This window comes from Sus scrofa, chromosome Y (genome assembly GCF_054392235.1).
Source record: "Sus scrofa isolate SSC_HxYL_T2T_F1_AM1 chromosome Y, Sscrofa_HxYL_maternal_Yorkshire_Landrace_v2.0, whole genome shotgun sequence".
Lineage (NCBI taxonomy): Eukaryota > Metazoa > Chordata > Mammalia > Artiodactyla > Suidae > Sus > Sus scrofa.
The window spans coordinates 12,709,934-12,722,877 of NC_139402.1; the positions used below are offsets into that span (position 1 = coordinate 12,709,934).

The 12,944-nt window shown below is 38.5% G+C and overlaps 1 protein-coding gene and 1 pseudogene across 1 annotated transcript in view; one reads left to right on the forward strand and one right to left on the reverse strand.

Moving 5' to 3' along the window:
* LOC146394372 (heat shock transcription factor, Y-linked-like) overlaps positions 1-12,944 on the forward strand; it is a 455,151-nt gene that overhangs the window by 61,402 nt on the left and 380,805 nt on the right. The window lies entirely within an intron of this gene.
* The window catches only part of LOC110257951 (small ribosomal subunit protein uS5 pseudogene), a 36,584-nt pseudogene continuing 32,395 nt past the window's right edge, over positions 8,756-12,944 (reverse strand).

Sequence of the window (12,944 nt, forward strand, 5' to 3'; positions counted from 1 at the left end):
AAAGAAAGACAAATACCATATGATACCACTCATATCTGATCTCTAATATACAGCAAAAAGGAACCTTTCCACAGAAAGGAAAATCATGCACTTGGAGAATAGCCTTGTTGCCCAGGGGGAGGGGGAGCAAGTGGGATGGATTTGGAGCATGGGGTTACCAGGTGCAAACTATCGCTTTGGGAATGGATTAGCAATGAGATCCTGCTCTGTAGCACTGAGAACTATGTCTAGACACTTATGATGGAGCATGATAATGGGAGAAATATTTATGTATCCATGTATATGCAGCTGGGTCCCCATGCGATACAGTGGGAAAAACATATTGTTTTGGGAACATAACAATAAAAAAGAACAATGCAATTTCATTGTAAAATTATCCATTCAAGGAGAAGTTATTGCCATCATTCATATACATGCCCCTAATATAGGAGCACCCAGATACATACCACAAATGCTAACAGACATAAAAGGAGAAATTGATGAGAATACAGTCATAATAGGAGACCTCACACGTTAATGGACAGACTATCTAGACAGAAAGATCAATAAAGCAACAGAGATTCTAAAGAGAACAATAGCAATATAAGACTTAATTGATATTTTTAGGACACTTCATCCAAATTAACCAGACTATACATTAATCAGAAAGCTCTGATAGAACTTTCTCAAAGATTGATCACATATGGGAGCACAAAACTAACCACAACAAATTTAAGAGTATAGAATTTACTTCGGGTATGTTCTATGACCACAATGGCAGGAAACTAGAAATCAACCACAGGAAAGGAAATGAGAAAAAAACGGACTGTATGAAGACAAAACAACATGGTACTCAAAAACCAATGGGGCAATGAGGAAATTAAGAAGCAAATTAAAAAATACATTGAGACAAATGACAATGCAAACACAACCATTCCACCTATGGGATGCTGCAAAAGCAGTGTCTAGGGAGAAATTCATAGCTATACAGGCCATCCTCAAAAAAGAAGAGAAATCACAAATCAAAAACTTAACCCAACATCTAAATGAATTAGAAAAAGAACAAACAAAACCTAAAGTCAGCTGAAGGAAAGAAATCAAAGATCATCAAGGGACACAATAATAAGATTCAAAAATAATAGGATAAATCAATAAAACCAAGAGCTGGTTCTTTGAAAAGGCAAACAAAATTGACACACCCCTGGCCATGCTCACAAAGAAGAATGGAGACAAAAGCCAAAATAAATAACATGAGAAATGAAAGAGGATAAATTACAACACACACTGCAGAAATACACAAAGCCATAAGAGAATACTATGAGCAATTATATGCTAACCAATTGGACAACCTAGAAGAAATGCACAGCTTCCTAGAGCTGCGCAGCCAGCCAAGCTGAATCATGGAAGAAATAGATCAAATGAACACACCAATCACTAGAAATTAAATGGAATTAGTCATCAAAATATGTCCTACAAATAAAAGCCCAGGACCAGATGAAGTTATTATCATTCCAATAATAGCAAATATAGCTCCAAGAATCAAAGCAATCATTTTTTTTTCCCTCTGTAGAGGCTCTTCTGAAATACATTGCGTTAATTAGGTAATGTGGGGTTTTGTTCCCAAGGTTCAGCAGGAGGTACATTTAGCCAGATTGCAGTAGGTGGATACATCACCATAATAGATGCTTGCCTGCTTTATTTGTTAACACATGATGTAAATAATAATTCATGCGTTGACTATGATATATCTGAGAACTAGAAGTAAAAGAGACCTATAACACTTTTCCTACCATAAGCAAATAAGAAGCAAAGACACCAGTCTTAATCCAGATAGAATGAATAAGGGAGGTATCCAAACATATTCAGATGATTACATTTGTTTATCATAGTATAATTTACATCCCATAAGGAAACTCTTTGTGAGGCTGCAGCCAATTTCCATTATTTTGCAGCGGTCCCTTTCCAATTTTTAGTTTTGAGCCAGCAAATCCCAAAGTGGGCCAATGTATTTGCAACCTAGAATTGTCTGAAAGCCCCCTTTCTATTTTCTCAGCCTAAGAATTTTATTATTAGCAGATCCAAATTCTCTGTTAGGTCCCCAACTTATTGCCCTATTGTTTTGAATAGGAAAAACAGAAAACAAAAACTCAAGGTGTATTCATCATGCAATCATCCCATTCTGTTTCTCCATGTATCCAGGAAAGGGCTTGTTTAGCAATCTTTTCAGACGGCTTAGAATATGTATCATCTAGTGACTATATTCCTTTGCAAATACTTAGCATTGATAGCAACAACCTAGTGACTTTTTGCCTTGTTCCTTTTGGAGTTTCTATCAAACAGACCTGATTATGTGTAGGCACACTCCAAGGCAAAATTGTAGCATTATGGCTAAGACAAAAAGGCTGGGGTACCATGTGTCCTGTGTAATTACACGGGGCACCCTCTAAATGCATATCTGGTAAAGTAGACATTTTTGGATGTGAGAGGAACTGCATATCATTACGTATACTAACGGAGGTTTATCCTCCCCTCTCATAGCTCTCAATCATGGAGGTCTAGGAATGACTGTATTGTTCCCCATTAGCCACAGTTACTGCAAGGGTGATAACAATAACGGTGGCAGTGTGTCGATTTTCAGGATTCATAGGTAGCTTTCCCTGACACAGGGATTCTTCTGCCATGTTAAGTGTCTCCTTCACTTGGACCCAGGTTATTGGCTTGGTATCTTGGGTTCTTGTTGTCATCCTCAGATGGTTGCTGGTATCATCCTTATTTGGTTAGATCCTAGTGTCATAAGTCAGAAGTCATGTGACAGGTGGCCTTCCTTCATGTCACTTTTTGTACATCTTCAGGAATCTGGAAAGCTGCAGCCAAAATTTATGGGAAACCACAAGCATAACCTCTACCCCAAGTTATTAAAGCATCAGGACCTTCCCATATGTTTTCTTCAGGTGTTTTCCAGTATACTAATAGGGAGGTACCAGGAATATGCTGGCCATGATGCTGTTCTATGGGCATTACTCCTTGATCACTGCACATGAAAAAATTTAAAGTAAGCAAACTTCTCTCAATAATCTTGTGAGGGTGGAGGAGACGTCTTCATCCCCCCTTTTGCTTTTTTAAGTTGGAGTTTCAATTTATGATGTGCATTTTCTACTATTACTTGTCTTTGGGGATTATAAGGGATATCAGTGACATGTAAAATTCCCCAAACGTGACAAAATTTAGCAAAAGCCTTACTAGCACAAGCAGGTCGTTATATCAACGAGGTCTGTGATAAAGGGCTTCTTTTTTTAAGTACCCTCATTTAGTTACCCATTACAGCCTTATTAGGACTGTAGAAAGTATGTCCCAAATGGAAAACACATTTTTCAACCCTTTCTTTCATTGGTTTCATCAGGGAGCTGGCAAGAAGCAAGCAGCCCTCTTGGACTTCCCATAGCCCTGACTGTGGTATTTACAGCTATTGCATACTTATCCTAACTTCTGTTATTTAGGAGCAGACTCTTACCATGTTACAAGGGCATTAGGGTGGCAAAATTCTGGCAAGGAGGGAATAATATTTTCCATCCCATTTTTTATTTGACAAGGTTTCCCCTGTAATTTGTGTTTAGCAAGTTTGTAAACAAACTATTTGTTTCTTTGTTTACAAATTTGCTAAACACAAATATATACACATATGCATATATATGATAATATATATATTATATATATGGAATACTATAAAAATACATGGTAAGAATCATAGATTATTCTTTAACATTAGTTATTTGTCTAATGAATGAGACAAAGGATTTTCATAGCACATACAAATTAAAGGCAGGGAAATTCATATAATCTCTTACTAAAACCAATATTTTAAGAAAACCTTATTTTAAGACAGACTACATTAAAATTCAGGTTTTATATTAGTTTACTGTTAAAAGTAGTTTACTGAAAGTTTAAACTTAGTCAGTCCTGACAATGTATAAGATTTATTTCTCATTGTTCACTTCCCACAAACCTTCCATTATTTTCTGTATCCACTTTACTTTGTCCACTATTTTCCCTTTAGAGTAACAAGCTATAAGAGACTTACTTTCTTTTCCCTTAATAAACATGTAATTCCATTATTCCTTCATTTTTTTTTACTGAAAACACACCTCCTACTTTTTTTACAGGACACCTCAGGATGTCACCAAATGTCACAATTAAGTCTTAAATGAGTTTAGTTTTTATTCAGTAACTGAAGCCTCAATATCTCATTTGAGTTGTATTAAATCTAGGTATAATACTTTATCATGCATACTAAATGTTGATGGCTCTAAAGATATATATATATATTCTTTTGATCAACAAACTTTAATAGTAATGAATATCAACTACTGAATATTTTCCAGGTCACATGAACCCAAAATGGATTTACTTTATGTATATTGAGAATTTATGTAGGTGCTTAATTTCTTTTAAGCCAGTTAAGTAGAGCTCGTTTATGAATTAATTTTGGCAATGCCATACACATACAAACAAGCAAAATGGAGACCTCCTATTTCTAAGTTTGAAGTTTTAGCCATAAAAAAAGATTCTCCTGTGTAAAACCTGTCAGGTACAAAAGAGACCTGATTCAAAGTGTGTTCCTATTAATGCTGTAACAAGCACTCTTTGAGTATGACCTGTATTCCCTCCATCTTGACACACCTTCACAAATTCAGAGATACCCCCTGAATTTTTACAGAGGCCATTGCCCTTTTACAGCCGTGATTGGCATTTTTATATGCCAATTGATTCATTGACATCTCAGCTGCTTGAGAGTGTACCACCTGGCACCATCCCATTCAGTTAGGTGGTCCACAAATTGTGGATAAAGTTCTGTAGGGCCTTGAAGATATTGTACAATCGATGCTTGGGTGTTTCCCAATCAGGAAGTGTCATCCAGGCCCATTGGACTCCTACACACAGCTGTTCCTATGCCCAAGGATTGATTTTCCAGGTCAAGAATGGGCCCTGTCCCTACCAACATTTCAAAAGAATTGTGAACATTATTTCTTTGACTTAAACCATCTTGTTCCTGACAGAAGTCCAATAGAATAGACCTCCAAATGAAATATTCTCCACCATCTAGGGTGGCTTTGGCCCTCATATGCCAATTCCATGGGGGAAGATGGAGTGTCCACATGCTTTCTATCATGCTCATAGTAAAGGGAGCTGCAACTCCATTCTGAATCATACCATCATGAAGAGGCTTAAGAGCTTCAAAGTCAAAAGGGTTGTGTGTATGCATATTTTGCCCTATGACTTAAGCGTCAGGGAAAATAGTTACAGGGCATGCAGATTTTAGGGCTGATGGAAAGGGAGTTAGTGCTACTTTCACAGATAATGGTTTATTTAAATTCTCATCAAGAAAGGGATTAGTCTGAGGTTGAGGGGGAACAGAAGACATGATCTTTTCTTTATGTTCCCACAAGGGTTCCAAAATGTCCTTGTTAGTCCCCATGTGGAAAAAACAGAAACAGAAAGAGAGGCCCCAGACTGATGGGTGTGCTTTAAATTTTCTCCCACATGATCCCAACATTCTGGTTCCATACTTCCTTCACCTGGAGACCAAGGGTTATGTTTAGAACAGTGTCAAATAATGCCGCTACCTTAGACTCTATTATCAAATCCCTGGACTCTTTCAACATATCTTTAAGCAATTGAATATATTATGTAATTTATTGTGATTGACTCATCTCCATTGTTATCCTGGTTTACAGTTTCTACTTGCCAGCTCACAGTTGAGACTCCATGGAGTGCCAGACTAGCCACTTTGCATTCTGTACTTTCACTTCCTCCCTCTCCTGGCAGAACTTTTTTTTTCTTTTTCAACTCATAGCTGACCTTCTCTTCCAGCCCCAGGTTGGACACCACTCTTCTCTTGTCCTGTGCTGCAGGTCAATGGGTGTCCTGAAAGATGTATAACACAGAATATAAAACATCAGACACTTTTTACATTTTAAAAGTGGGGGACCAGGAGGCACTCTGTTCCTCTGAACAAAGGCCTATAGACTCTAGCCCACAAGACTTTTATGAGGGAAAGTGACCTGTTTAGGTTAGTGAGCAAAAGTATGCTTGGGGAATGTCAAAGCTATCACTTAGTGAGATATAGGGAGACTACTTGAAATAAAACTCACAGATATGTACCTCTAGGATATAGTGCAGCTGCCTAGAGAACAGCATGGTTCATTTATATAGCCCCTTTTTATTTTGACAGGGGACCCTGCACTTCAGAACCCTGCATCCATTGGCAAGCACGCTCATCTGTCTTTTGCCATCACAAACATTTCTTGGCTTATTGTGCTTTTGCACTACCGAGTTTGCTTTCGGCAGAGTTCAGCAGTTCAGTGGTCTCTAACAATCAGCAAAAGATCCACAGTGCATACATTATGGACTACTACTCAGCCATAAAACAGAAGAAAAATAATGCCATTTGCAGCACCATGAATGGAGCTAGAGACACACATACTAAGAGAAGTATGTCAGGAGGAGAAAGAAAATTACCGTGTGATATCACCATATCTGGAATACAACACAGGGCATAGATGAACCTGTCAACAGAAGAGAAACAAACTCATGACTTGAAGAGCACAGTTGTGGTTGCCAATGGAGGGGATGAGGGAGTAGAATAGATGAAGAAGTCAGGGTTGGTGAATGCAAACTCTTAGATTTTAGTGGATAAGCAATGAGATCCTGCCATATAGCACAGGAAGCCATATCTAATCACATGTGATGGAACACGGTGGAGGATAACGTGAGAAAATGAATGCATGTGAATAACTGGTAACTATGCTGTACCACAGAAATTGACAGAATACTGTAAATCAACTAGAGGTAAAGTAAAATTGTACAAAGGATAGCCAGTATCCCTGTATGTGTTTTGCTCAGCTCGATGCCAATCACAACAACCAACAGTAACTTTCGGAAAGATTTGGTGATAGCTTGGACAGACCTCAGTGGGCTGCTCCCCTGGAGTAGCATGATGCCATCCCAGACCCTCAGCAGCTGTTGCTTCTGCTGTTCTTCCCTGATTGCTGCACTCCCAGAGGACTCTTGCCTGCCATCGTGTTTGTCCAGAAGGTTCTGATGCTCCTTCCTGTGCAGCTGGGTTCTTTATGTGCCACCTCAGCCCTGGGTCATGGGTGTCTGGGAGGGGGACTGGAGACATCTTGGAGTATTTTGATAAATACTTGGGATATTCACATGGGTGGTTTTTCCTTCAGCGGTTAAATGTATATAGAAACATCTGTAGCTTTAATTCTTCCTTAGTATATACAACATTGGTATAATACATTGGTAAGAGAGTTGTGTAGCATAATACAAAAGAAAACTATGGTAAACTATGGTTTCGTTACAACATTTGCAGTATTTTTTCAGTTTGACTATGATAGTGAAAAGTGAAATGTTTTTGAAAATTACTTTGGGGTATGAGAACAAATATCAATCAACATTGTTATGTATACCCTGTTGAAGTGAAGTAGAGGGAAAATACTTTTCTAATTAGTCCAATGTGCCATTAATTATGCTATATCTACTCACCAGGTAGTGTTTCCATGGAGACAATCACAAATGGTAAAGGACTTGATGCATTTAGTAGCATTTGTCTTTTAAAAACCAGTATGTAAAAGGCGTAGACTTGTTCTTATTATATAAACCTATCTACATGTATTTTGATATAAAAGGCAAGTCCTAGAATTCATAGACACAGATTCAGAAAATAGAAAGTGAGTTTCAGGTACCAAGTCTTCATGCAAGTGTGTTACCTACTAGTCATGGGAGATTTACTGAGAATGGCCACAAAACAAAAAATGATGGTATGGTGCTGGACATGAAGCAGAAGCAGAAAACACGTGCTTCTTAACAGATTTACTCCTAAGGCTTGTTTCTGTTTCAGTGTGCCTATCATGGAAGTAATGGTTGTTTTCAATGCCAACTGCTTTTATTCTCCTTGCTGCAAAAGGGCAAAATGAGAGAAGTCTTAAAGTTTTATACACAATGTAAAATAGTAAAAATCCATTATTTTAAAATCAAATGAAAGGAGACCACATTTTATATGCATGTTATTGACTTATGTATAAGATAAAGAAAAAACCCACATACACTACAGAAGGCAACAATAGCTTTCTTCATAGGAACCTTTATTGTGCATGTATTTGTTCTTTTTGGGTTGCAAGTGCAGCATAGGGAATTTCCCAGGCTAGGTGCACACATGTAGCTGCAGCTGCTCTGGCAATGATGTGATATATGCAGGATCTGAGCTGCATCTGTGGTCTACAATCCTCACTTTGCCTCAAAAGCCTAATCCTTAACCACTGGGCAGGCAAGGGATGGGACCCATATCCTTGCACACATGTTGGGCTCTTAACCTGCTGAGAGAGAGCAGGAACTCTGATATAGGTATCCTTAATATTGTGCTACTTTACTCTCTGTGGCAAAGGATCATATTTAAGTTGCTTTGGGAAGAAAAAACAAGTAATGGAGAATTTGATAAAGTAAAAAAACCTCACCTGATTATTAATTAAGCCTAGTGATCTGGATTAGTTTGTGTTTGTTGTTTGCTTGTTTTGGGTGATTTTAAATTTTGGAATTGTTTTTTTTTTTTCTTTTTTTCTCCTGGGGAAATGCAACAAACAGGACATGCAATAAACTCTCAGATAGCCTTCAATATTAATCATTGACTAGATATTTTATTGAGTTGGATTTTTTCCAGCTTCATTCATTTTATTCCTCTAATATAAAATTATGTGGTGAACACAGTTGAAGCCTAGGCCCTCTGCACAGAGGTTCTCATTTGGGTACTGACACGGTGCTCAGTGAATTCCTGAGAAGCAGACTTGGAGAACACCATCTCTCCAGAGATTAGGAGTGAGATAGCTGTACTCTTGGAAATGGCATCAAAGGTGGCCTCAGGAGAGTTGCCCAGCTTGGCAGTGCAGCCCCTGGTAGAAGTGTAGCAGTCATCAATTCCAGCATCAGCAGTAGCTTCTTAGGACAGGGGCTGAGACAATGCCAGTGGCCCTGGGGGCAGGGAAGAGGCACACCAGCATGGAGCCACAGTGGAAAGGCACTTTGCAAAGGATGATATGTGGCTTGCCAATCTTGTCCCCCAGGAGCTGGCACACTGCACCTGGATGATGGAGAGCTTGGCCAGAATGATGGCCCCATGGGTGGCAGTGGATACCAGCTTAGAGCATTTGGCACCAAAACCAACGTGTCCTTGGTAATCCCTAGTGGTGACAAATGTCTTGAACATGGTCCTCCGACCAGCAAGTTCTGCTTCTGCACAGGCATCATCTTCATAGACTGGTCCTTGAAGGATGCCCCCAGGAAAAGTCGATGATCTCAGATTCTTTGATGGGCAGAGCAAAGAGAGAGATCTCTTTCTTCCAGGGACTTGATTTTCATGTCTTTGACTCGGTGGGCCACCTTGGTGATTGGGAGCTTTGTCTTCCTTGTCGTCAGCTCTGCCCCCTACAAGCTCCCCATCCTTGTCCTCATCTGCCTGGGCCATGACCCTGGCCTCCCTGCAGCTCTGGAAGCCTTTGTGGAAGAGTCTTGTCCTCCAGCTGTAGGTGCCCAGAGCCTCCAGTCTTCCTGGAGACTCTGGCCCCTCCCACAACACCAGCATCATCTGCCTTTTAGTGTTTTCATGAAGAAGCGAGTTCTAGATTTTTGAGGTTCAAGTGGTTTTATGGAAATTGATCTGTATTGGAAAACTTAGTGTGGTTTGTAGATAACTTCCTTCTAAGGTTTAGCTTTTCTTGCCATCCTTTTAACAGAGATTTCCAAAGAACACAATTTTAAAAATATTTAGACTCAGTTTGTACTCACTTGTTAATATTTTCTTTTATGGACAATGCATTTGGTATCAAATCTGGCAGTTTGCCTAATCCTAAATTTGAAAAAAATCTTACTTTCACTTTTTCTCCAAAGATTTGTATAGGTTTTACATTTTGTGTGGAATCTTGCTCCAATTTACGTAATTGTTCACTGTGGTGATACCTAAATTTTTGTTGTTGTAGTTTGTGTGTGATATTCATCTATTTCAATACATTGACATTTTGTTTTTTGCCTATGATAGTCACCTGCTCAAAAGATTCTCATACCTCCATTAAATTGTGTTTGCACTTTTGTGTAGAAACACATAGATGTAAGAACATGGTTATGTTTTTGAGCTCTTTATTCTGTCTGATAAAACAGGGAAGGTTTTATTTCTTGTTTCTCTCCAATTTATATCTGTCTCTGCCAGTTAAATGCAGTCTTCTAGCCGCCATTGCTTTGCTGGGATTTTTACATTAGTTGCGTTAAATCGGAAACTCAAAGAGCCATTTGACTAGAATCCATTATTTTGAAAATACCTTGAATCTTCCAATCCATTGATATACTTCCAATCCAGAGTGTAGCTCCATATTTGCTTCATTTTTTAATGCCCAGCCCCAGAATTTGGTATATTTACACTTCTTTTTAAACAATTCATAACAGTACTGCATTTTTAATATCAGTTTCCCTTTGTTGGGTGTACATGTTTGTGTATATTGATCTAGTATCCTGTGTCTGTTCTGAACTCTCTGATTCGGTGAGTTTCTTAGTATCCTCTGGGATATTTATAGGTGTGCAATCATATCTGAAAACAGGGAAGGTTTTCTTTCCTTCTTTCTTTCTTTCTTTCTTTTCTTTCTTTCTTTCTTTCTTTCTTTCTTTCTTTCTTTCTTTCTTTCTTTCTTTCTTTCTTTCTTTCTTTCTTCTTCCTTCCTTCCTTCCTTCCTTCCTTCCTTCCTTCCTTCCTTCCTTCCTTCCTTTCTTTCTTTCTTTCTTTCTTCCTTCCTTTCTTTCTCTCTTTCTTTCTTTCTTTCTTCCTGATCTACCTGCTTTTTACATCTTCTCATAGTATGTTACCTAGATCTTCCTGGCCATTACTAAGTGGTGATGGCAGACACTTTACTCCATTTCTGGTTTTAGAGGGAAATCGTTCAGCCTTTCATCATTAAATATATCATTATAGAGTTTTCATAGGTGTTTTAAGTGGAGGAAGTTCACTTCCATTCATAGTTCAAACTTTACATGTTCAAATCAAGACTGAGTGTAGAATTTTGTCAATTTTTTCTTCACTGGCTGTTGTAGCAAGTGTTTTTTCCTCTTCCATCAATTTAACATGGCAGAGTGTTTGAATCCATCCACAATGATTTTAGAGTTATCAACCAGTCTTGCATGATTGAAACAAATGGCAGTGATCATGATCTCTGTGCGTGTCTCTCTTGTGTATATATATCTCCAAGTAAATACTTCCCCTGGGATTCTTTGCATCTCTGGCCATGATGGGATTTGGACTTTTTTTTATATTGCTTTTTTCTAATTTTGGAGTAAGGCTAATACTGCCTTCATTAAATGAATGAACATGTGCCCCCCACCCTTTAATGTTTTCGAGGTGATCATAGAGAACAGATGTTAATTCTTACACTGTTTGGTGAAATTTTGCAATTTCTATCTCATTATGTAGAATCGGTGTTAATTCTATAAATGATTGGCAAAATACTCCAGTATTGACCATCTAGGTCTGCAGACTTCTCTTAAACATTTAGTCATAAGATGTAAGTAAGTTTTTTGGCAACCCTGTGGTATGCAGAATTTCAAAAGCCAGGGACAAAACCCTCACCATAGCAGTGGCCTGAGCCACTGCAATGACAATGCCAGATCCTTACCCTTCTGAGCCACCAGGGAACTCCTGAGAATTGAGTATCATTTATAGTGGAGAAGTTATCTCAACTGTGTCAGTGTATGCTTTCTGAAGAATTTGTTCATATCACCTAGGTCTTAATCTTATATGTTCATAGTATTCACATTTATATTTTTGTTACTATTATTATTATTGCAGGGATGTAGTGAAAGCCCACTTCATTCTTGATTCTATAAAATGTCTTTCCCTTCTTTTTGTTGGGTAGTTTAGATTTTATCACTTTTATTGATCTCTTGAAAGAATCAGTTCCTTGATTCATCAAAATTTCTTCTTTTTTTTTTTTTGGACTTTTTCCCAATTCTTTGGCTGTTCCTGTGGCATATGGAGCTTCCCAGGCTAGGGTTCAAATCAGAGCTGTATCTGCTGGCCTATGCCAGAGCTACAGCAACTCAGGATCCACACCATGTCTGCAACCTCCACCACAGCATAATGCAATGCCGGATCCTTAACCCACTGAGCAAGGCCAGGGACTCAACCCACAAACTCATCTTTCCTAGCCAGATTCATTAACTACTGAGCCACAATGGGACTCCTCATTAAAATGTCTTGTTTCTCTTTCCTTGCACTTAATTTTTTAAACTTTTAAATTGATTTCCTTTTATCCTTTAGGCCCTTTTTTTCTTTATGTAGTTCCTTGAGGAGGATGTTTAGATTAGTAACAGACCCATTTTATCTTTTCTAAAGTTTGCCTTTTGTGTCATGAATTTTCCTCTCAGCAATGCTTTGCTGCATTTATATCTCAATTGATAGGCTGTAGTTTCTTTTTTCTTTGATTGAGGGTAGGATTTTGCTTTTCTTGACAGTTCTTTGACCCTGGGCTTGGGAAAAGATTCTTGCTTGAACTGTGGACTAGCTTCCAAGTGTGTGGTGCTTTTCCTATTCTGCTTATCTTACTTTTGTACACTATGGCTGGACAGCCCATTGCATGGTTTTGAATCTTTCAGTTTGTTGAGGTGTAGTTTTTGGCATAGGTGTAGGATTCATGGGCCCTTGGACATAGTGTGTATTCTGAGTTAGGTAGAATGTACTATAAAGTTAGACTGTCTTGGTTAGTGATGTTTATTTTTCCTTTTTTTAATAGCTGCACTCATGACATGTGGAAGTTCCCAGGCTAGGCATCAAGTTGTAGCTGCAGTTGCCAGCCTATGCCACTGCCATAGCAATGTTGGGTCTGAGCTGCGTCTGTGACCTGTGGCAATACTGGTAGCTTTAACCCGCT